At 38.4% G+C, this 23,724-nt stretch overlaps 1 long non-coding RNA gene across 1 annotated transcript; it reads right to left on the bottom strand.

The window, feature by feature from the left end:
• Positions 1–11,685: 11,685 nt before the first annotated feature.
• LOC111194778 (uncharacterized) lies at positions 11,686–23,299 on the bottom strand. Its single transcript, XR_007440726.1, has 7 exons — positions 22,942–23,299; positions 21,431–21,500; positions 18,871–21,098; positions 18,669–18,774; positions 14,796–16,563; positions 14,454–14,665; positions 11,686–13,086 (listed from the first exon to the last, which is right to left on the bottom strand). It is a non-coding gene; the product is annotated as an uncharacterized LOC111194778 (long non-coding RNA).
• Positions 23,300–23,724: the final 425 nt, after the last annotated feature.

Raw genomic sequence — 23,724 nt, 5'->3', positions numbered from 1 at the left:
GCAATGGCATGCATCTCCGGAAGCGCGTGCTTTTCACGTCCAATCAGCACAGGATATCACAGAGGACACGCACACGCACACACACACATACACAAATGCCGTGATGCCGTGATGAACTCCCGCCTGCCACTCACTCACTCACTCACTCACTCATTCATTCTGCGTCCGTCTGCCTCCGCAGCAGCACAGGGGGCGTGGTCAACAGGGAGGTGTGTCTAAGCGCCTCCCCTTTATCTCCAGCTCACTCCACATGGCATGTCCAGAAGCACAAGATTTTTCACATTTACAAACACACACACAGTCACATTTTCACCACTACATTCAGACCTAGAGCCCCGCCCAGTGCCCGCCCACATCCGGGCCCTACACCCCTCTCCCTCTCTCTGAATCCCTCAGGTTCTAGTGATTGTTTTGGTTGTGCTGCTGAACAGGGCTAGCCCGGTCACGTGCGTCACGCCCCCTCAGTGACGTGCCCTTGAAAGACATGAATAAAACCCAGCAGGTGCTTTATTTAGAAACCGATCCGCAGACAGGGAAGGAAGAGGCGGATTCCGGCAGTGTGTGAAAATAATTGCTTCTTTCAGCTCCAGTACTTTAAATTGCAAACATTCTTGACACTGATTACTCACACTCACAGACACTCACATAGCTTGTCTAGTCCCTGTGTAGAATTATTGCAGATATAAAGCCATGATTTGTGCTGGATCTAGGATTATTTTAAGTAACATTCATATAGGGGCCTTTTATTATTTTAACAGTCACACCATGTTCACACACTTGAATGTAATAAAAAAAAAACACAGTACAGTATATGGATATACATTTGTGCCAAAAGTTTTACACACTGCAATCAAAATTTGAAGAATCAAAAGAAAAAAGTGTATTTTGCAAATTCAATACAGAAAAATAAGATTTTTTTAAGATACTTGGTTACTTTCTATTTTTTTGCAGTTTTTTGAAAATTATTTGCATTTGGATTTTGCTTCTGGAATTTCTTTTTTGCTTCTGACTCATTCTTTTTGCTTCTATATCTATATAATCTGCAATTTTGTCTGCAGATTTTATATTTTTGTGTAAAACGTTTGCCACAAAATTAATTCCATAAACAGCTCCTAAACAATTTTACAGGCATTTTAACTGTACACAGACAAAACACTCTGAAAAACACACACAGTATAAGAGAAAAACATCCAAATATCCCTCCTACATAAGCTTACATAACCATGCTGGACATTTCAGTTTAGCTCTTTAGCACTATTAGTGTGTGGGCATGGAACTGCATCCACCAATAATCACATCATCGCTTTCTGGCAAAGAGCAAATGAGTGACAAGACAAAGAAATCAGATTTCAAAACCGGCAACCTAGACCATAAAAGAGCAGGTGTAGGGTAGGTAGAATATAAACATGGGAGCCTCAAAACAGAGATTTCAACTGTCAGTTTCCACTGTGAGGAACATAGTAAAGAGTAACTGTTTATTATACTTTGGGTTTATTGACAAATATCTTTCAGTTATGATTACTCATCTTAGTGATATAATCATTGTGTGAAACTTTGTATTCAATATGCATAACCAATACTCACATTGTATTTGATCATTTTTATTACTCACAGTGTATTTTACACGCATTTATATAAAAGATTAACCAATAATCACAATATATTTTTACATATATAGTAAAACACTGTTTGATCAAGCATGTGATTAACATCACCCTTATTATGACAAATTAACCCACATGATACATAAGACGTATATTAACACATAGGATCTATTATATGGCGGACTAACCACGCGCTGCTAACACAGTAACATATAACATATAGAACCCATTGTGGGACGCATACAGCTTACGCCTGAAGCATTTAGTTTACTGTAGGTTTCTGACTAACAATCAATCATCTGCCAAGTGCAATTTGTACGAACTGAATTGATACAAAAGAGACTTAGTGTCAAACAGTGCAGCCTCACACTCTGTGTGTGCGTTGTTTTTCATCTCCCAAAGCGGGATGAGAACACGCGCACACGGGGAGGACGACACTGTGTAATTATTAAAACAAGATCACACTGTCTGACCGGACTCAGTCCAGTCCTGAAAACAATGCCACACTGTCCGACTGGATACAGTCAAGGCCAAACACTGGTGCTCTGATCAGACCTGTGAACTCTAACACGTGAGAATGTGCCTACTAACATGAGATGATTTTAACAACGCCTCATCAACAGGCTTTACGTCATTTTGGGTATAAACAAGGAGTCAGATTAGAGGGGGGTCAGAACTTATACTGAGACAGCTAACAATTGTTTTTGTATGTTCTCCTGGATCCAGTACTTTGTAATAAATACTTGGTTTGCTTTCAACTTCACTCCACCTGTCTGACTCTCTCTATCAAACGAACACGTAGGGGAGTTGTACCCCGGACGAGAGGTGGGGGTAGCCCACCTTTCATTTTCTTTTCTACAACAATAGTAAGGAAATGGAAGACCACTGGCACAGTTCTAGTTAAGGCCTGAAGTGGCAAAACAGGATAAATCTCAGATAATCAGAGGAGAAGGATGGTGAGAACAGTCATAGTCAAGCCACAGACCAGCTCTAAAGACCTAAAATTTAGTTATTTGGAGAAAGGGCAGAGCATTCCAAGACAAACACTTGCTACCCACAGTAAAATAGTGTGGTGGTTCCAGAATGCTGTGGGACAGTGTTAAAGTTGAGGGTCGCATGGATTCCAGTCAATATCATCAGATTCTTAAGAGCAATGTTCAAGAATCAGTGTGAAAATTTGAAGTCAGGGTTGGACTGGGACAAAAAAATCGGCCCTGGCATTTTTGGTTTAGACCGGCCCCTCATAATTAGCGGGGCACAACTGACTTTTAATTTAAGTACAGAGAAGCATAATGTATCATCAACATACTAAATATAAGAATGTTAGTGTCTATTGTTAACTCCACCATTTTGTCTGCTCTGTGTAGTTCAACTGATTTGTTTATCCTTTTTATTAAAATCATCATCTTATAACGTGTATTTTTTGAATTTCTCTGAAAAAACAGCTCAATTCTAATTCTTCAGGTTAAAGGTGCTTCAACATGCTATACAGCCACAGCTGTAACATGTATTTGTATCAGGCTACAAACAGGGCTGCTTTATGAACTGTCTTAAAAGCATTTGACACTGTTTTTCTCTTATTAACTGTGGGCATACCTTTTGCTAATATTACTTATGTATATATATATATATATATATATATATATATATATATATATATATATATATATATATATATATATATATATATATATATATATATATATTTACACTTACTTTAATCATGCTTAAATTGTAGAGGTTACAAATTCAAACAGCAGCCTTTTAACCACCTTTAACCTAAATATCTAAAATGCTGTGATGCAGCCTAACATAGACGCTTGCTGCTAATCCAGCACTTCTCAGTCTTGCTATGTAAATATCAGTTAATATTTATACTACCTCTATCACCTCAAAGTACCAGTGTTATCTGTTTATGTACTACACTTTTCCGCTCCCCCTCCTTTTTTCTGTCACAAGCCTGCATCGCTGGCAGCTGCTCTCCCTGTCTGTCTGTGATTTTTACACATTTTATTTCATCTACAGTGAGAATTTTCAGTTTCTTTGCGCGTAACTTCTCCGCACCTACTTTCTGCGGTCTCTGTTTCTCCGCGCTGCCTCTCATTTAATATACACGCTCAACACTGAACGTATAGTGTTCAGCGGACCACGCAGAGAGAGGGTGGGGCTGCTTTCGTCTTATATCCTGATTGGTTCAGTCCACTGTCTATATTGAAAATGGGCCAATAGGCCGCGCCCCTCTGTATTGTGGGCCAGTCTCTTATAAAAAAAAAGGGAAGAAACAGCGTCGGCCCCTAAGCACTGTCAGCCCACCGGAAAAATGCCCGGTATGCCCGATTACCAGGGCTGGATACTTCAACAAGACAACGACCCTAAACACTTAACACTGCTCAAAATCTACTGAGACATTTATGCAAAGAAACAAGTACAACGTTCTGGAATGGCCACCTCAGTTCCCAAACCTGAATATTATTAACACATTGTGGTTTGATTTAAATCTTTAAGGGCTGTCCATGCTAGGAAACCATCAAACCTGACTGAACTGGAGATGCTTTGTAAAGAAGAATGGTCCCAAATACCTTCAACCAGAAGCCAGACTCTCACTGGAAGCTATAGGAAGCGTTTGGCTTTTATTTTTGCTAAAGGAGAACTAAAACTAGTAAATATTTATGTAATTTTTCTGTTGAGGTGCCCAAATAATTGGTTTGTGTACCCACCTAATTTTGTTGAAATTATTCTTGCACACTTTCTGTAAATCCTATAAACTTTATTTTACTTGTCATTTATCATCACTGTGTTCACCTGCTATATGACATATTTAACTGAAACTGCTGATCTGAACAACCAATGATTTATAAAGGAAAATCATGTAAGTGATCAAGCGTGCCCAAACCTTTTCATACCACTGTACTTGCTACTTGCTAGGCACACTTTACCAGCATGACTACCACATTCTCCAGTGGTGTTCCACAACATTGAGTGATGTAGTGCTTCATTAGATTATTTGCTCTTGACATTCACCTGACCTTATCCCAACTGAGATGGTTTGGGATGAGTTGACAAAGAGACAAGACAAGGACAAAAAAGTAAGAAGACATTAAGAAGTATCAGGATTATGTATCTAATAGTAAACTGTTGTGACTCATTGCAAGCAAAAGAGCCGACTAATGAAGGACAACTTCAATTCTCTTTAATGACCAACTGTTAGCAAATCATGGCCTGACTCCTTCATTTTTTTCTCTGCTTCAGGGCCCTAGGATTTCCCTTCTGCTGAATCTGTGCTAGTACACAATATTTCACTGAACATAACATAAACCATTAAAATTGATTGCATCTTTATTAGTTTATTAGTGTTAGCCAATTTACAAATATCAGCATTTTTATTGACACATTCAAACTCAAAAGCTCAAGATCATAGAAACATTGACGAGTATTCCATTTCTGAAATCAGCACAATCTTAAAAAATATGTCTTGTTGCCCAAACAAGCCCAAGCTGGTCTAATGAACAAACAGCTGCCAAAGAATACAGTGTGCTTGGAGTACGATTCTAAGAGTATATGGATAGGGAGACAGAGCTAGTTCATTGGTAGGAATACGGGGATGAAGAGGAGATGGTTCATAATTTCTGGTATATGGATGGGGAACAGGGCTGGTTCATTTGTTGGGGTATAAGGATGAGAAGGAGATAGGGATGGTTCATTAGTAGGGGCAAGGGCGTAGGAGCGGGCTTGATATTGGGGGGGACACATTTGCCAATATGAACCCAAGCCCACCCAATAGTTTCCTAGAACAACATTTGTGGAAATTACTTTTAATTAAAAGTAAATTATTATTATAAGGTGATTTTACAACCTAAACATGTTACTCCACATTACAGCTACTGTTGTTAGAAAAATTATGCAAGCAATGTCTGAATTATGTACATATGACAAAAATTTTCAGTTATCACCTAATATTTAAAATAATATATCAGATTATTATTATTATTATTATTATTATTATTATTATTATTATTATTATTATTATTATGTATTGGCATGTCAATTCTGTTGTATATTTACATTTTCTCCTGCACTTAAATTTTTTTCTACTGAGAGCTCTTCTTAAGATGGTGTCCTTTTATGTAAAAGAATGTAACTTTACGTTTCATAGAGACTTTTATAAACGTCAGGATATGTGGTCTTACTGTGAACTACGAATGAACAGAAGTCACGTTACAGCAGTGTTTCTCAACCCAGTTCTTATATATTCTACTGCATATTAAAACTGTTCTGCATATTCTAGAGCTTCCTCTGGTGGATATACATGATTAATTTAGGCTCCATAGGGGGCTAAAGGATTTTAACAGGTAAACTCAGTAAATGACTGTTTATTAGCTGATCAGGTGGAAAACACTAGTTTAGGGCAGTGATCGGGGTTAAGTAACTGCTTTAAACTACCAACTTAAAGTACTGTACGAAATTCTGGCGATCATCTACATCCAGCTTCTAGATAACTAGTTAGTTAAATCAATTTTCGTTCATTATAGCTCACAGTAAGTCCTGTAATCCTAAATGAATAAACAGTTTGAAAATTAAAGTGATTAGCTGATCAGGTACAGGGAAACATTACATATATATTTTATTTTTTTCCTTTAACCCTGACTCCCAATCTAGCTAATTCCAAAGATAAGCTTACACACTAACACAGCTGCAGTTTATTAATCACAGTGGGTTTAAACTGTGTGCTGATTCAGAGACGTGTATTTTTAACCAGCTATCAGAAACATATCATCACAGTTGAAGTGGTTAGCCTATCGTTACCTTTCTTTTAGAAAAATCTCCGTATATCCATATCTGTTTTAAAATCAGCTGAAGCTGCTGCGTCCCGATCCCGCTGCTAAATCTCACAGCGAGGGGGCGGGGCTTCCCCAACAGCAAACTGCCTCTGCTCCGCGCGCCGCAAAACCAGCAAGCTGATTGGCTGTTTCTACTGAGAGGCGTGACTTAATACCTGAACCGGCTCCGTGATTGGTCCGGTCTGTCTCCTCATTAATAGTACAGCTGACCTGAGCGAACTGATATCATTTTTGGGGGGGACAAATCCACCTGTTTCTAATATTGGGTGGGACATGTCCCACCCATCCCCCCCGGTTCCTACGCCTATGAATAGGGGTATGGGGATGAGGAGAAGAAAGGGCTGGTTCGTTAGTAGGGGAATAGGGATGAAGCACATGGCAGGTTCATTTGTAGGGGTGTGGGGGTAATGAGGAGACAGAGCTGTTTAATTGGTACGGGGGATAAGAGAGACACAGCGGGTTCATTGGTATGTGTACAGTAATGGGGAGACAGGACTCATTCACTGGTAGGGGTATGGGGATGAGAAGGAGATAGGGCTGGTTTATTGGTAGAGGTATAGGGATGAGGAGGAGATAGGGCTGGTTCATTGGTAGAGGTATGGGGATGAGGAAGAGATAGGGCTGGTTCATTGGTAGGGGCATTGGGATGAGAAGGAGACAGGGCTGGTTCATTGATAGGGGTATTAGAATGAGGAGGAGACAGTGCTTGTTCATTGGTAGGGGTATTGGGATGAGAAGGAGATAGGGCTGGTTAATTGTAAGAGGTATAGGGATGAGGAGGAGATAGGGCTGGTTCATTGGTATGGGTACTGGGATGAGGAGGAGACAGGGCTGGTTTATTGGTAGGGGTATTGGGATGAGAAGGAGATAGTGCTGGTTTATTGGTAGGGGGATTGGGATGAGGAGAAGATAGGGCTGGTTAATTGGAAGGGGTATAAGGATGAGAAGGAGATAGGGCTGGTTAATTGGTAGGGGTATTGGGATGAGAAGGAGACAGGGCTGGTTCACTGGTAGGGGTATTGGGATGAGAAGGAGACAGGGCTCGTTCATTGGTAGGGGTATGTTGATGAGGAGGAGATATGGCTGGTTTAATGGTAGGGGTATATTGATGAGGAGGAGATAGGGCTAGTTTATTGGTAGGGGGATTGGGATGAGGAGAAGATAGGGCTGGATAATTGGAAGGGGTATAAGGATGAGAAGGAGATAGGGCTGGTTAATTGGTAGGGGTATTGGGATGAGAAGGAGACAGGGCTGGTTCATTGGTAGGGGTATGTTGATGAGGAGGAGATATGGCTGGTTTAATGGTAGGGGTATAGTTATGAGGAGGAGATAGGGCCGTTTCATTGGTAGAGGTATGTTGATGAGGAGGAGATATGACTGGTTCATTGGTATGGGTTTAGGGATGAGGAGGAGATAGGGCTGGTTATTTGGTAGGCGAATTGGTATGAGAAGGAGATAGGGCTGGTTCATTGGCAGGGGTATAAGGATGAGAAGGAGATAGGGCTGGTTTAATGGTAGGAGTGTAGGGATGAGGAGAAGATAGGGCTGGTTCATTGGTAGGGGTATTGGGATGAGAAGGAGATAGGGCTGGTAAATTGGTAGGGGTATTGGGACGAGGAGGAGATAGGGGTGGTTCATTGGTAGGCGAATTGGGATGAGAAGGAGACAGGGCTGGTTCATTGGTAGGGGTATTGGGACGAGGAGGAGATAGGGGTGGTTCATTGGTATGGGGTATGTTGATGAGGAGGAGATAGGGCTGGTTCATTGGTAGAGGTATGGGGATGAGGAGGAGACAGGGCTGGTTTAACTGTAGGAGTTTAGGGATATTGAAGAAAAATATTGGGCTGTTTAATTGAAAATTGGGAGACAGGGCTGACAAAGAGATAGAATTATGGGAGGGGAAACAGGATAACCCTCTTCCTTCACCATCAAGACCAGCCTTGCAGACCCAGACACTATTCTAACTGATCAGTGTATCAACTTGTTTTTCAGCAGGGCTTTTCTGCCAGTGACTCACCATTGACCCCACTCTTTATACATAATGCAGGTTACTGCCTCCTTCTGGGACTGACTAAAAATACAGCATGACACATCTTGTTGACAGCCCTAGTCAGGCTCAAAACAGTGAAGTCAATAAGGTCGATTGCTGACATCACCACTGTTGCCTCACCAACACATTGTTTATTTATTTCAGAGGCCTGAGATATGTTTCATTTTATAAAGACAGCTGACCAAAGCAACAAATGAAAAATACCAGCTTTAAACCCTATGGGCCCAAGGCCAGTTTGGGTCTTAGGCCAAACTTTCAAAACAAGTGCTGTTTTGTTAACTTGACCTATCTAAATTCTCCCGAAGAAAAACAAGTATTATATATCTCAGATGTTTATATTTTTTAGAAGATCTTTTAGAAGGGATTTAGAGAAATATGCCATAATTTGATATTTGTATAAATTTGGCCATGTTTGGATGAAAGTACTTTGTGGATAGATTTGTGGGGCATTTTTTTTTGACAATTCTAAATCTCTAAAGGGTGTGATTTGATTAGAGACAACACCAATGCCAATCAAGCATAACATTATGACCACCACAGAGCAGATATTATTACTTGGGTGGTAGGTCATTCATTCTCAGCACTGCAGTGGCCCTGACTGGCATGGTGATAGTGTTTGAAGTGTGTGTTAGTGTGTGTTGTACTGGAGGGGTGGTTTAGACACAGCAGTGCTGTACAAGATTGTATTTTGTTCCAGCTCACTGCTGCACTGTAGCTAAAGAGCATAGCATATTCTTTTTTTCTGCTGAACTCTAGATTACTCCTCTTATCACTCAGGAGTATAAACAGCTTATTGTCTGCCTGCTGTTGGCAAACATTACCATTCTTCTCCATCAACTTCAACATCAAATCTATCTGGCCCAAACCACATTCCAGAGAGGTTTACATGATGGTATTAAGGGGAGGAGCAGGGTCAGAGGAGCCATTTGTTTATTTTAATTGATCTGTAACCAAGAAGAGACAAGAATAAAACAGAAAACAGAAGTTTTGCCATTTTGCCACCTGGTTCTGAGTCAGTTTCTCTGATTTTGCTATTTATAGGTATATGTTTGAGTAAAATGATTCAAATATAAATTTCAAATTTCAAAAATTCAAGTAGATCAGCTTGGTTTCCTGTCTGTCCTCTTGCCTGTGTGTTATCCCCATGTGACCTGTGCTCCTCTGAGTCTCTTGTCAGTAGTTTTCCACCACGGTTTTCTCATTTGTAGCTCCGCCCCTTCCCCAGGTGTTTTTAATTCTAGTGTGTTTCCAGTTTGTTTAAATAGATCCCCCGTGCCACTTGTCCCTCGTCGTTCTTTGCACCAACTCCTGTTGTCTGTTTTTCCTCGTTCCCTCGTTATCTATTGTGCTAGTTCCTTGTTTATCTCAGTTCTGTGTTTATTCCCAGTTTATTATCCCTTGTTTACTTCTCATTTATTTTCCATAGTTCCCTGTTTGTTCCATTGTTTTCCCCCTTGCCCTGTTTAGTTTTTGGTTATTTCTTAGTTATCCTTGTTAGTTTCTAGTTTCTTGTTAATTCTTTGTTTATGTTCTTAGCTCTGTGTGGTTCTTCATATATTAGCCTCCCTCTTAGTTTATTAGTGTTATCTCTTGTTTGTTTTGGTTTATTTCATTGTTAGGTGTTAATTTGTCTCTTTGTTTATCCTTGTTATTTATTTTTTAAATTATTCGTTTAGCCCTTACCTGCTCTTGCGTCCGCTTTCCTCGTCTCCCTGCCTGACAGAGGTTTTCAATTTGGTAAAATAAAAAAACTTATCGTTTTTAAGTGGTCTCTTATATATGTTAACTGTACTTGAAATGATATTACATTTACTAAACATTTATTAGGTAATTGGTTAAAACAAAATGTTTGAATTTAGCTAACTTATTGAATTTTACAGTGTAGGGTTTTTTTTTTTGTTGCTTGGGGCCCCCAAATGTATTAAAATTGCCCTGGTATTCAATATAGTTAGTTAATTTTTTTCTGTAGTGACATAAACAAAAAGTAAAATAGATAGAATTGTGGATCATCACATATTATGACAAGTAATAAACCAGTTTAATCAACTCAACCAGCCTGTTTTTTTTCAGTTGAGTGTAATCCTGTGTTTATGATTGGTTTAGAATTGATAATGCAGTTTGGCTTTGCTGCAGATACCTTAATACGCATTCCATCCAGTCATTGGTCAGTAGTCACGTACCAGTTGCGTGGGCTGAGCTTACACCCCTCATAGAGTGAATGAGGCGATGTGGTCAGACCCTATCAGAGGGAGGGATCCTCTAACCATACGACCCAAACCAAACAATCTACACACTACTACACATTACACACATTATAATGTCTGCTGCAATAACACAAAGCACACTGTATCAAAACATAAAATACCTCAAAAGCAGCCATGTGTGAATAAGCCACTCCACTGAGCATGTAAGAAAATGAGCATACTTCATTAACCTCCTGTCATCCTGTTCCTCAATGGTCAGGACCCCACAGGACCAAAATTAAGTCAAATCAGATGTATTGTCACATCACATAAGTGCAGGTGTACAGGTGAGAGAAAAACTTGCAAAAATATTCATACCCCTTGAACTTCTTTTTTCACATTTTGTTGAAGTCGGGTTAGAGCAGTGTTTCTCAACCCTGTTTCTGCATATTCTACTGCATATTCCCACTGTTCTGCAGCTTTCTTTGCTTTAAATGCCCTTTAAATAATATAGTAAGTGGAGGTTTGAATTATGGTCCATGGGGGCTAATTTTAACAGGTAAACTCAATAAAGGATTGTTTATTAGCTGATCAGTTAGACCAGATGGGAAACACAATTTTAGGGCATTGATCAGAGGTAATAAACTGTTTTAAACTACCAACATACAGTATTGTAACTTACTAAATTCTGGCTATCTTCTACGTCCAGCTTCTAGCTACATTTATATTTATTTCTAACTTATTAACTTGACTACCTATCTAAGATAGCTAATTCCAAATCTAGTCACAAGCTGCATTTTATTAAGCACACAGTGGGTTTGATCTGTGTGTTTTGATTCGGAGGCGAGTCTTTTTATCCAGCTATCAGAAACAGTGTCATCACAGTTTACATGGTTCCCAGATAGCAAAATAGTTCTGGCCCAAATCTGGGCCGTATTTAAGCCATAACATAGCCAATACTACCCAAAAATTAGCCACACCTAGTATTTAGGTATATTTCTAGAATTAAATCAATTTGAGGAATTTATTTAAACAAAGAATTTATTGACATTTGAGCAATACTGCAAAAGGACAACTGAAACTTAGAGTTGCCTAACACATTACCTCATAACATATTTTAATTTAATATACCCTATAGAACTGTAAAAGGGTACAATGAGCAATGCGACAATGCATCAACTGGAAATCAAAACACACAAACAGTGTTTAAGAATACAGTTTGATCACAATGTTCTGAGGAGATGGAGAGGGGAAGCCTACTTAAATCGGTTAACTGATCTTTGTTTTTTTTTTTCCACAGAAATAACTATCATAACACAACCATAAGGAACTGGTAGTCTGCTGCATTAAGCAGCAACATTCAAGCCTTAAAACTAGAAAGTAAACACGCACCTTCTTGGCTTTAAAAAAAAGCTTAGACCTCAATTGAAAAAATAATAATAATAATTAAAAAAAAAAAATCACAATTCTTTTGATGCAGTCACCAGTTCCCATCATCCTGAAAAACTCTCCAGCATAGTTTGTTGTAAAGTCCAGTGTTTTTAAGGAAGTCTCCAGTGTCCTTTGTTGTACAGTTCAGTGTTTTGAGAAAGTCCCCAGCATATTTTCTCGTACAGTCCAGTGTTTTGAGGTAGTCTCCAGTGTCCTTTCTCGTACAGTCCAGTGTTTTGAGGAAGTCTCCAGTGTCCTTTCTCGTACAGTCCAGTGTTTTGAGGAAGTCTCCATTGTGATTTTTGTACAGTCCAGTGTTTTGAGGTAGTCTCCAGTGTGATTTTTGTACAGTCCAGTGTTTTGAGGTAGTCTCCAGTGTGATTTTTGTACAGTCCAGTGCTTTGAAGTAGTCTCCAGTGTCCTTTCTCGTACAGTCCAGTGTTTTGAGGAAGTCTCCATTGTGATTTTTGTACAGTCCAGTGTTTTGAGGTAGTCTCCAGTGTCCTTTCTCGTACAGTCCAGTGTTTTGAGGAAGTCTCCATTGTGATTTTTGTACAGTCCAGTGGTTTGAGGTAGTCTCCAGTGTGATTTTTGTACAGTCCAGTGTTTTGAGGTAGTCTCCAGTGTGATTTTTGTACAGTCCAGTGTTTTGAGGTAGTCTCCTGTGTCCTTTCCTGTACAGTCCAGTGTTTTGAGGAAGTCCCCAGTGTGATTTTTGTACAGTCCAGTGTTTTGAGGTGGTTTGAGTTTGCTTTACTTTACAGTCCGTTGTCTTCATGCACTCTCCAGTGCGGCATTGTAGTGTCCATTCTATTATATGTTGTTTTTCCCTGATGTATTGCTCTCCATGTCTTCTGCAATTTCTTTCCTCCTCTTTCTCCCACCCTCCCAGTCACCAGCAAGATGAAACCATCTTCTTATTACTCGTTCAACCTCCATCTCAGTGGCATTGGCACACAGTGAGTTTCTTCTTACAGCTTCTAGCAAGTGGCACAAACAGTGTAAAGAGATTAGTACAATCATAGATAAACTTATTTTTACATAATTGTTAAAGCAAAAAATATATAAACGTTTCCAAAATAGTAATCCATGTTAAAGATAAACTGGTCATGTGTCTTTACTGATTACATTCAAATTAGCACTGTAAACAGATACTTTGTGTGATTATCATACAGCTTTAACATGTAGATCAGAAAAAAGTAGTAGTAATGTTCAAAAAACATTATTGGATAGAGAGAATATTTTAAAGTCAACTTTACAACAAAAAAAAAGAAGAGCAACCCATGGTTTAAACTAAGACAGAAAATGAGAGTGTGCAAAAGGGAATACATATATACTCCTAGCTTTATAAACTGTTATCAGGCCTAAGCACAAACTGTTATTTGTAGAAGATTAGCTCCATTAAGATGTATAAAATCATCAGCAACAACACTTACCAGTTACAACACTTTTTAGCTCCAGGCTTTGGAAACCTGTCTTTCCATTCACCCCTCGCCAGTTGACAGTTTTAGCCAAATTATTTTTAATGGTATGTTTCAAAATTCTCCACACAGTGTCCTTGATATCAGCACCACCAATAAGCCCCAGTTCTAACACCAAAAATCTTCATAATTATTTATGAGTGTGTTTTTGGCATGACATTAAATAAAACATTCATTTTGTCATTCTATTTAAGATCCAGGTGTGCTCTGACTTAATGGCGCTGAATAGGGGTGGGCAATATTATATCGTATACAATATATTGTAACACAGAAATATCATGATATTAAAAATCCATATCGTGATAATAGAGCTGTTCTGTCTTAAAAGTAGTCTATTATTTACTGTGAAGCTTTAAGTGTATTTATTGTATAATTGTTTTAGTTTACAGTTTATATGCATGCACTAAATATTCTGCAATATTATTTGCTGCATTATATTATTTTATGCTATATTATTTATTTTGCCACATTATAATTATGCTGTTATACTTTTATACTATATTTCTGAAATTAATTAATTATTTTTCTGTTTTCCTATATCGCCATGTATATCGTTATCACAAAAATACCCTGAAATATCGTGATATTATTTAAGAGCCATTTCGCCCACCCCTAGCGCTGAACTGGACATGTGCTTCTCCACGTCGGATGAAAGATGACCTGCAGTTTTATGCTGTGAAGTTGTGTGTGCAGGTAATTTATGGGAACAGCAATTTGTTTTGTATTCCCCGCTCTTAGTCAGGCGGTGGTGTGCACCAATGTTTTAAATGACACCAATGAGCGTCTGACATTGGGCCCTGTGAGTTTAATCTAGCAAATAACTGTATTTCAAATATGAACACCAACTAAAACAAATTCATGCTTACCAGTTTTTTTCTCTTGTCTGGAGAGGATCGGAGATCATTTTCTAGAGCCATAAGTGAAGAAAGGTCTTCAACAGGACAGTGCCTTTGATCCAAGTCACAATCAACTGCGTTTTCCCTGGTGCTGGTAGTCTTCAGATCTTGGACCATCCTTATCAAGTTCCTTTGTTGCTCAATTATTACTTCCTGCTTTGTCAACAGGTCATGCAGTAGTGCTGAAACAAAATGAACAGCAAATGTAAAAGTAAGAGAAACATTAGGGAATTTCATATATATAACGTACACTCAACATAAGCTGAAAACCAGTTGGATAGAAACAAGTATACAAAACAAAAAAAATCTTACTTGCAAATTTTTGCTCACAAACTGAGGCACTTCTTAGCTTCTGAAGTTGAGGTGTTTCCTTGGATGATCCTGGAGTGGCTTCCTGCTGCCATACTGATTGAGCTGCCTGGTGCTGGGGCTGTATTGGTTTATTTGATGTTTATTTGATTAGTTTATTTGATGACTCTGGATGTGCGATTGTTCTTCATAAGGGTCTTCTTGCCAAAACTGTTCACGTGTTTGACCAGGGATTCCTGGGTGGCCTGATATGTCAATAGCCTTGCGCAGAGATGCACCAAGACTAACTTCCCTATGCCTTTCAGTTGAATTTTCTAGGCCCAACTGTGAGGGTGCTGACAGGAATGATGAGGCTGAAGTTGATGTTGCACAGTGCAATGGTTGATCTGAAGACATTTGGTGCAACAGAGATGAGGTAGAGTTGCTTTGTTTCTGAGGGCCAGGATGTGGATGTAACTCAAAAGGGTGTGATTAGGGTTGCAGCGGTAACCGGTTTCACGGTATACCATGGTATTAAAATGCACGGTTATCATACCGTGTGTGTTTGCTTATTACCGGTAAAACGCAAGCCAGCGGAGAAACTCACCCGCGCATGCGCAACTCTGCTCCGCTTCAGCTGCTCAGCACACAGCGGTGAGAACAGCAGAAAGTGCATCAGAATAAACAAATCTCCGTCCGCCTAAAAAAAGGCTAAACTAAAATCAGCAGTGTGGGAATATTTCAGAGACCCGCCGAACGCACCCGAGGTTATCCGATTTATAATCAATGTGGCCGTAAAGTCACAGCTAAAGGTGGACATACGTCAAACCTGTTCTCCCATCTCCAAGAACACCACCCCGCTCTGCAGCGCAAAGTATGTTTAGTTAGTTAGTGTGTTTAGTTAATAATTTTAATCTGAACCTAAATAAAATCTCTTTGTAGTCGTGCATAACCCATGCGGTAAGCGCCCGCAAAAGCGCGGAGTTATCCGAAATTTGGGCACGCAGGTACAGGCGTGAAGTGCGTGCTACGACGGATTCACGTGTCCGTGTAAAGGTGCTCGCCGGACTGGATGTGAAAGACGCCATTCATTTACATGCGTTAATTTTCAAATTCTGACGTGCCTGTTTTTCATGTGTTAAAACCAGACTCAGAAATAAATCCCCTCTATCTGGTTATATACCAACTTGGCAGTAAAACGGACGTTTACAACAGTTGTTGATCAGACACTGACCCAGGCTCAGTTTATCAGATATTAAATAATTTAAACTTAAATAATTGTACTGAATAGTTTAAACACAGGATCTTTACTTCTTAGAGGACATGTAATGTGTGACACGTGTGTGTGTGTGTATATATATATATATATATATATATATATATATATATAATTATATACACCCTTAATGACCTTAAGAGTAGTGGAAAAACCTGGTTTCCTTCACCTAATGGTGTACAGTTTATTTTTTTTAAGGAGACATTATCTATATAGTTGTTCCAGGTTTCTACAATAAATAGTTAATTGAACAAAAAACCTTTGTTGTAATTTCTTTAAGGGTCAGTTTAATAATATATGTAACAAACTGTGATACCGTGATAACCGTGATACCGCGGTATTTTCTGAGACGGTTATCATACCGTGAAAATCTCATACCGTTGCAACCCTAGGTGTGATGCAGGGATTTTTTTAAATGGTTGCTTTATTCTGGGGGCTTGAGGTAAGACATTCTTTTTGGGAACCAAGGTCTCTTCATCAGTGTTATATCCATCTTCAAGCAGGCGTTTGTTTGGTCTTTGGAGACAAACATGTAAAGATTTTTGGTCACTGACAACATGGAACCTCCTCAAAAAGTAAACTATTTTTGAAATAAAATACAAATCTCTCTGTTAAATGTGACAAAAAAGGATTATGTACATTTCTACCCTGTTTTACACTAAACTATTGTGTAATTATGCTTATATAGTGTCAATATAGTAACATTGACATGGTATTGACTTGATATGCAGAAGTGTTATAGGAAGGAAAAACTGTTCATCAACAGATATGCTCCGTTATCTCACTGCAATTGTGCAACTACAGGTAGGATACAATTACTAAGGCCCTGATGTATGAAAAAAAAAATAATAAAAGTCACTTAGTGTATTGTGAGGTTGCAATGACTATAGACTAATAAATGCACAGATATTACAACTCTACTAAGACTGAGGGTAGTTAACTAGCAAATGGTGAAATATAGCAGCCTATTTAGTGCCGAAACACTACCCTAACCCAATAAGCTGCATAAATAAGTTTTCTACTCTAATAGTTATAGAAGTGCATGTATATTTATTAATTCTTCTTAATGGTTACACATAATTTTGTAGCCTTACTTTAATTTGAGGTGCATTCTAGCTGCCTAGTTATTGGCCCATGTTCCAGCTTTAGCTTGAATGTCTGTTGAAAGTCTGTTTTAAAAAACTAATTTATATAGATTTTAATGCAAAGCTTAACCCTTTGATGCGCAACATATGCACACCCCCTCTAATGCACAACATGGGTCAAAAATGATCCGCATTCATTTACTATGGAACTTCATGTGTGGCTGAGTGTTTCTATGGTATAGCAATGTATTCCAATGTTATTTATACAAATAACTTGTTTTTAATCATAGTACAGTTTTTATTTTTATCTTTCCTACTTTGAATAAAAGCCCTTTTTGTATCACTACCCCTGTAATGTACACACGGGTCTAACTTGTATTATTTTGTCTCTCTCTATCTCTTACACACAGACACACACAGAAACACACAGAAACACACAGAAACACACAGAAACACACACAGACTTTAAATGAAGCATCTTTATTATAGTAAAGTAATTATTATTAGCTAGCTGTTGACTACTCTGTATTAGTTAGCTGAGTCTACTTCAGTTAGCTAACTATAACTAAAAATAACTGTTAGTTATAAGTACTGTACTTAGGTAAAGTACATTTGTGTTTATTTATGTTAAAAATGACATTTACCTGATTGGTAGAACTGGTCATGTGATTGACTTAAGCCCTAACTTCTTCTGCTGGTCTGAACCGGTTTTAGTCAGTTTGGCTTGAGGCAGTGTTGGTGTATGTGGTCTTTGTTAAGAGCTCATTTATCTCAAAGTTAATTTGGTATTGCTGTGCGTCAAATTCTCAAAACCACATCATTGTACCAAGAAATAAATACTAACTAATGATCAGTTTGGAAGAATACATGGCATTCTGGAGCCTTTATTCATTTAATTGGATGAACTACAGTCTTTACACAAATATCAAGAACCCTTGTCAAAAATTTAAGTAAATACATATTTTTAAAAATCCATATTGTAAAGCATTTTATTTTTTATTTATTATTATTATTGTTATTATTATTATTATTATTACTACTATTATTATTATTATTATTATTATTATTATTATTTACACAATCTGTGTGTCAGTAAAAATCTTGGTTATTTACAAAATCTACAAAGGTTTTATGTTTTTTGGTTTCTACCGAATGTTTGAAACTATATAAAACTTGTACTATACAAAAGCTGCATGAGCTAGGGTTCGAACCTGCGACCTCCTCCCGCTCCTAGTGGCAGCACTTTAGAGAATGCAGGTCATTTTTGACCCATGTTGCACATTAGAGGGGTAGTAATACAAAATGGGCTTTTATTAAAAAAGTTAATAAGGAAAAAATAAAATACTGTGTACTATGATTAAAAACAAGTTAACTGAATGATTAAAAACATTGAATACTAAATGATTAAATTAATTTATTGCAAAAATATAGAAAATTAAAACTCAACCGGGTCACTTTTGACCCATCTTGCGCATCAAATAGTTAATATCTCCTATCTCCTTGCATCTAGTGTGATAAACCATATTGAATACTTACTGTATTTTCCTTTTATGTGGCTTCAGTGACTCATTCTCAGCTTCTGACTGGAGATCAGTTTGTTGCTCTGCAAGTGGAAGCTTTCTTCATGCTTCATTGTAATTATCTGTTAAGGGCAGAAAAAACATTTAAAATGTTGAATGCATCCTTTAGACCAACAGTGATCACTTTTCTATCAAAGCATTAGGGTAATTTTACATACGTGCTGTATATAACACTTCTATGTTGTATGTGGTCCAGTTGTCACCAGGCTGCTCCTGCATTTTGGTTGCCCTCTGGACACCTTCACTCTTATATGGAGGCCACAGGCAAACACCATCTTTCACCCAGAGGGCTGGGACAACTTCTACTTCTTCTGTATCCACAAAGCTCACTATGTGGTACATACCTCTTCTGCTAACATGCAAATGGGAAAAACATATTCCTGTCCTATTACTGCAAATGCAGAAGGGGGAAAACAGCAAACCTACCCTGAACTTCAAGTGGCATCCTAAAATATTTGGTCACAGGCACATTTTCCTCAAGCCTTGCATATCTGAGATCTGAAGACAAACGTGAGACAACAAAAACCCCCAATTCACAAGAATCAATGGGGTAATCAAAAAACGTCCCTTTTCTGCTGTATTCCTTATAAACTATGTACACTTTGTCTTGATAAAGGACTATGTTCTGTACTAAAATAACTTCTTTGTTAAACTTAATGCAGTTGTCTCCTTCTGACGTCCTGATAACAACACCACCAGTAACTAATTCTATAAACTGACACACTCTTCCTGTAAACAACTGTGGCAATGGCCCTTCTCTGTGCTCCAATTTAGTCTTGTGTTTCAGTAGTGTTTTTTGGATTTATGCTTTCCATTTCAGAAACCCTGCGAATTATTTGAGTTAAAGGGCTGTGTGGTTTTCTAACCATTTTCTTTAATTTCTGTAGATAATTTTCAAATGGGAATCCAGAAATAAGGTCCAAGTGTCCGTGATGCTTAACATCATCACTGAGGTGAATTAATCTGTGTACATTGTACACTACAAACTCTGGACCATATAACTGACTAAAGTGCTCGACGAATGAGACAAGCAATGTGTTTGCAAAGTCATTTAACATAAAACAAAATGTGGGATTTGCCAAAATGCTAATAGCAACTGATAACAACATAAAATTGCTATACACTTCATCTGCCAACACACCTCGAAGAACAACTGGACCAGTATACAGAAGAAACTGTCTCAGTTCTGTTGCTTTCCATCCTTAATCTTTCTGAAAGTCTCCTTGGTTTTCTCGCAAATTCAACTGGGACAAAACTTATCAAAGCCATTAACCTTTCAGAAACTGCATCACTCTCACGTGTGGACATACGACACCGTAGAGGCCCAGTACTACCCATCCAGAGATCCAAACACTTTCGCACCACGCCAAGACATACTAAATGCATATAATCATGAGGAAAACAACTAATCATGCCAATGTCTATTTCCAACAAAGGTGATTGCTGTAAATGGTGGTCTTCATCAGCACTGACCCTAAAAGACTCATCAGTCCTACAAGCAGCATGAGTCTCAGGAAAGGTGATTCAAGTAAACACCTGCCTGAACACACTTGTCACATCCCACATAACCAGTGTGAGATTTGACACCTTTAATGAAGGCTCTAGCTGGAGCGTCACATATAACTGAAGCTACCTTGACAAAAAAAACCTTTCCACCCATGATGAACCCATTACTCAAGGTTTTTAACTCTTTTACAAGAGAATTAAGGTACTCAGACAATGAAGTTGGCTTTGATTCACCACAGAACACAGCAATTAATACTGGTCCTTGTGTAGCATATTCCTGCAACTTTCCCAGTACTGGCCAGAACTGAACAGATGAACTTTTAAACAACGGCAGACCATCAAAACTGTAATTTAAAAATTAGCTGCAATTTAAATGTATGTCTGTTGGGAACTTTAGAAGCAATTTCATGAAATATTTTGCCAAGAGTACTTAATATACCAAAATAGTAGAAGGAGCCACCTGCTATATTTTCCACAACATACTGCGTTTTTGTTTTAAGCAATGATCTGCCGTCTTTTGGGAGAAAAGGATGGTGACGCTAAGTATAGACAGAAGTGCCGAAAGCGCAACCAATGAAACACCAAACTCAACTGCCCAGTCTGACAAAGAGCTTCTCAAATCACTAGGTGGTGAATCTTCACAGTCACTAGTTTCACTTTCTATTTCACAACCAACCTCCTCTTCACTTCCATAAATGTCAGCAAACTCACTAGTGGCATAACTACAGCTTGCTACTACACTTTCCTCCTGGGTTTGGTCAACCCCCAAGCTAGCAGATATGTCCCTGTCCAAGGCTGTTATCATGTCATTGACCCTTTTAACAGCTCTCTTGCGCATGTTACTGCGCTCACTGTATGCCCACCTGTGTTCCATTATGCACTGCAAAAAAAGACAAAAAAAAAATGAATTGCATCAAAACATGTACATTCTGTGCCTCTCTCTCTCTTAAAAAGTGCATGTAACAATATGCCCACCATTGATGTCTTAAAATATTTAGTTAAACTATTTACAAGCATGAGAAGTTAGCAAAATGTAAAACAGTGGATAATTAATTATTGATTCAAAATATGCAATGCCTTCAAGGCAACTATACCACATTTGCCCAATCTTATCCACAATGGTCTGGTGAACTACAGGTTTTCATTTTAAGAAAGCTGGAGCACACCTGATTGTAATTGTTTAATAGGTTTCTTCCATCTTTAGCAACTTACCTTTTGTTTGGTTTTGTTCACATGAAAACTGGCAACTACACTGGCTCTTACTGGATAAGATGGGACACCCCTGCAGTACACAATACACATTTATGTTACCTGAAGGAAATCATGACATATGAATTCTACAGACACAACTTTTTTTTTTCTTCTCAGAAAAGACACCTACAGTCCAATAATTGTAGCAGTCATACACATTACTTTTTGTTCTTACATATGGCTTGAAGTCAGCATATCGTAACTTGATTGAATTTAATTACAAATTAATTCTAACCATTTTAAATAGGTCTCAACAGAGCAGCTTTGAACAAAAACATTAAACAGTTTTACTTTTAATAACATTTTACATTGGTCAATGAAAAGTCTAAGACTAAAGTCTAAAAGTTTAAGACATAATGTCCAACAAGTGGTCTGTTCCTACCTATCCTTTTAAACACACCATGAACTAGTAGTTTTAGAGTAAATTTTATGAATACAATGGCTTCATATAGAATTATGAACACTTATGAAAATTATTTGTGTGCTGAGATGGTTCTACAAATAAGAAAAATACTGTTTAATTTAATGGATAACGTTATGTGTATGGTTCTACACAGCACCAAAAGGGGCACTTCCATAGTTTACCATTAAACAATAAAAGAACCCATTTTAGAACAATAACTACACACAACAGATTCTGTATCAATCAGCCGGACAATTGCACAATGCAAAGAACCATTAAAGTATTGAAGAACACCCACGAAGAACGATTTTTTAAGAGTGATATGATTTTAAACTACATTACAGCCAAACTGCACTGAGACAATTTACAATCAGTCTGCAATTTATAAGGCGGGGGGGGGGGGGGGGTTCAGAGGTTTTGAGAGAACACAACTCTACTTTTGTATTATAGGAGGTTGTAAAAACCAAATAAAGCAATGGTATTTGTTTAATGTTAATAATGCAACACTGAATTATGGCCAAACTAGCTTTTGCTGGAGAACACAGTGTGTAGGGCTGCCGTATTCATTATCCCTATGAACCCTAGGACAATTTTCTAAATGTTTTTAGTTCTCTTGTAAGTACTGCTAGCTCCCAAACTAGCTAACGCTAACGCTAGCTAGCGCCCAAAGTAGCTAACGCTAACTAGCGCCCAAACTAGCTAACGCTAACGCAAGCTAGCGCGCAAACTAGCTAACGCTAGCTAGCGCGCAAACTAGCTAACGCTAGCTAACGTGCTAACTAACTAAGGCAAGCTAACGCGCCAACTAGCTTACGCTAACACTAGCTAACGCGCTAACTACCTAACGCTAACGCTAGCTAGCTACCGCGCTAACTATCTAACACGCTAATGCTAGCTAGCTGAAGTTAACTAATTAATTCTAGCTAATGCCAACTAACCAATGCTGGCTAGATATAGCGCATTTTCACTTGAACAAGCGTATTTATTAAATTATCAAGCTAGACTGGCAACTGGCAGTGTATGCAAGTAAGCTGTATAAACAATGATATGGGTGAGTAACCTAACCTACCTTACTTGTGAACAAACAGAAGTATGACTGCAGGTCTTTTCAGATCTCACAATATTTCCCAGGCCACAGCGAACCTCCCTCTTCTCGTAACAGGTCCCTCCTTTCTGTTTTTCCCGCCCTCTTTTGGTTAACCACGTACATGCCAGAAGTCAGCCGAAATATCTCTCTTTTCTGAAATATAGCTTTCGGCAAAAGCTCGGCCAACATGCCACTAACTAATGCCGAAAGTGAACCGACAGTGCCAAATATAAACCAGAATCGGCCCGGATCCTGTTGCTATCTGGGTTAGCTCTGTTACCTTTCTCTTAGAAAAATCGTTGAATATCCAGATAAGTTTTAACGTCAGCTGCTGCTGCAATCGCTGCCTAAACTCACAGTGAGAGGGGCTTCCCCACTCACACTGACTCTCCTCTGTAAAACCAGCAAGCTGATTAGCTGTTTCTCCTGAAAGGCGGGACCTTATCCCTGAACCTGCTCCATGATTGGCGTGAAGAGATTTCACATTCACACAGCGGTCTTCCAAGTAATACTGTTTTTTTTTTGTTTTTGTTTTTTTTTAATATAGTATGAACGGTAGTTTCCAGGCCAAAACGGATATGACTTTTACAGATACACTTAAAAAAAAAAAAAAGACAAAAGGGCCAATAAGAGCAAAACGGGCAGGTGCTCCATCTCCTTCTTCATCAAAGTTATCATCATCACTGCCATCATTACCATGGCCATCATCATCAATGTCATCTTCATCATTGTCATCACCATCATTTTTATCATCGCCCTCATCAT

This window comes from Astyanax mexicanus, chromosome 9, assembly GCF_023375975.1.
Source record: "Astyanax mexicanus isolate ESR-SI-001 chromosome 9, AstMex3_surface, whole genome shotgun sequence".
NCBI classification, from domain to species: Eukaryota; Metazoa; Chordata; class Actinopteri; order Characiformes; family Acestrorhamphidae; genus Astyanax; species Astyanax mexicanus.
The sequence above is the reverse complement of the archived record's forward strand: the minus strand, read 5'-3'. Positions and strand labels throughout refer to the sequence as shown.